The sequence below is a fragment of the Triticum urartu genome, chromosome 3A (assembly GCF_056163025.1).
Source record: "Triticum urartu cultivar PI428250 chromosome 3A, HENAU_Tu73, whole genome shotgun sequence".
Taxonomy (NCBI): Eukaryota; Viridiplantae; Streptophyta; class Magnoliopsida; order Poales; family Poaceae; genus Triticum; species Triticum urartu.
Genome location: NC_141875.1, coordinates 665,440,076 through 665,442,692, shown reverse-complemented (window position 1 = coordinate 665,442,692; position 2,617 = coordinate 665,440,076). Strand labels below are relative to the sequence as shown.

At 55.2% G+C, this 2,617-nt stretch overlaps 1 pseudogene; it reads right to left on the bottom strand.

Moving 5' to 3' along the window:
- Positions 1-289: 289 nt before the first annotated feature.
- Positions 290-1,812, bottom strand: LOC125549058 (CBL-interacting protein kinase 4 pseudogene; annotated as a pseudogene).
- Positions 1,813-2,617: the final 805 nt, after the last annotated feature.

The following is a 2,617-nucleotide window of genomic DNA, read 5'->3' as shown; positions in this document are numbered from 1 at the left end:
GTAGCAAAAAAATTGTCCAAAATATATGTTCTGATGAATCTAATGAGGGTAATTCAATGTTATTGATTTTGATATACTTTTCTACGAACTTGGTCAAACTTAAAGAAGTTAGACTTAGGACAAACCTTGAACTTTAAATATTTTGGAAGGGAGGGAGTAGAACTTCGTTTCAGTTTCTTAATTTCGTAGGTCCTACTATCTTTACTTAATGAATTCACATGGTTGCCCAAAAAGGTGTATATGTACGTTGTAATATCCAAAACAGAAATCAAGAAAATAAATAAACAAGCTAGATATTCACATATATATTTGATATACTAGAGTACTTTTTTATACGTCCGTTAACTAGTTAAGCTTTCAAATAACTTCTTCTAAATTAAACTAAACTTGTTGCAAATCCTCACTGCTATCCCAAGCCCTAACTACACCATCCCCTAGCTCTACCCTCAACTGATCCCAGCTAAACACTCGAACCTCTCCGTCGTCCATCTCCAGCCGCATCTCGACGAGCATCAGCGGCGGCTCCAGCTCCGAAATCTCCACCGATATCGTCAGCCCCCCTAGAGGACAGCGCTGGCACTCCCTTCCTTTCTTCCCCACCACGACCACGTACCCGAGCTTCCTGCCCGCCTGGCCGAGCTGCTCCAGCGTCTGCTCCGGCGACGCCGTCGTCACGAACCGCTTCTCCTTGCTCCTCCTGCTCTCGCCGAACATCCCGGACAGATCGAGCCACTGCGACGTGGATATGATGTCGAACGCGTTCACTGACGGCGCCCGGAACGCCAGCGCGCGCTCCGGCTGGCTGTCGAGGAGGCCGTCAAAGTGCGAGTCGAGGCTGAGGGAGCGCTTGACGAACCATGGGTGCGTCCCCGCTAGAGCCTCTACGGCGACGCGGGTTTCCGGGTTCGGGTCGAGCAGGCGGTGCAGCAGTCGGCTCGTTGGCGGGGACACCCACGGCGGGACCACGTATTGCCGGCGGCACGCCTTCCGGCACATATCGGGGATATTAGCGTCGTCGAAGGGCAGGCGGCCGGCGACGAGGACGAAGAGCGTGACTCCGCAGGACCACGCGTCGGCCTTGGCGCCGTCGTATGCCTTGTTGCGGAGCACCTCCGGCGCGGCGTAGGCCGCCGTGCCGCAGGCGGTGTGGAGGCGGCCGTCCTCCCGGAACGAGTCTGGGAGCGCCGAGAGGCCGAAGTCGGAGACCTTGAGGTTGCCGGCGCCGTCGAGGAGGAGGTTCTGCGGCTTGAGGTCGCGGTGCGTCACGCCGCGCGCGTGACAGTGGGCGAGCGCCACCGTGAGCTGCACGAACACGCGCCGCGCGGCCTTCTCCGAAAACCGGTGGCTTGGCAGAGCGGCGAGCCTGGACTGAAGGTCGCCGCGGGGGGCGAGCTCCATGACGAGGTAGATGCTGGCGCGAGTTGCGAGCACCTCGTGGAGGCGGAGCACTCCCGGGTGGCGAAGCCGGCGCATGGCCTCCACCTCCTGGAGCACGCGAGGCGCCATGCCCTCCGTGCCCATCACCTCCGCCTTGTTGATGACCTTCACCGCCACCGGCTCGCCGCCGGTCACCGTGTGCGCGAGGTAGACCTTGGCGAACGTGCCGCGGCCGAGCAGACGCCCGAGCTCGTACTTGCCGAGCAGCGGCGTGCCGCTGCTCTTCTTCCTCCTGCCGTTCATGGCGTACGCCCACACGCGTACGTGCAGCTTAGCTCGAAATTTAAGAACACCTCAAGGTTTGCTATGGAGTAACAAATGTATGTCTGTGGATGTAGTAGCATTAGGTGACGGTGTTGGGTTTTATATGGCTGAGTGAGTTGGCTGGATGTGTAGTTGTTTAGATAACTACTAGGGTTTATGGCTTTGTTATCCATGGTTAATTCTAGAGTAAAATACACCACAAGTCCCAAAACTATTTGAAGAGTGTCAAGTTAGTTCTAATACTATGAAAATGCATATTCGGGTCCTAAAAGTTTTATAGTGTGTCATCTCGTAGTCATATCCGTGTTGCATCAGCATTGACTGCACCGGCTTCTTTTTTGCACAATACCCCCCCTCCCCCCCCCCCACCCCCACACACACACACACACAAAAAGGTTATCTCTCTTTTCTTTTTCTTTTTAAGAATCAAAGGTTTTCTCTTCTAATTTTGTGGCCCTCCCCTTGCACACATCTTCTCGCTTGCCTTCCTCTCCACCTTTGACGGCCACTGTCCACCTCGGTGCCCAAGTGTTGTAACCATCCTGACGTCTACCGTCGCTGCCCAGGTAGGACCGTTTTGCTAGGGAGAAAGTGGGGTCCAAACTTTTGCGTCGAGGTGGAAGAAGGAGGAATGAGGATGGAGCATGTCTGCTGATTGTTGTCATCGCCGTCCTCCCGCGTACGTCGTCGTCGCCGCGGCTTTCGGGGAAGACAGTCGCCGCCGCGTGGGAAAGGGGTCTGGGGCCGTCATGTGGGAGAGCACAATCGGCTGCGATTGGATCATGCGAGATAATCAGGGGAATGCGATGGCTAGACGACATCCGGGTGGATTTTGAGCAAAAGTGGAGGGTTACAAAGTGAGATGAGAGGTCTTGTGAAAAAAAAAACTCGCCGCATGGCCGTGGTCAACCCGCAC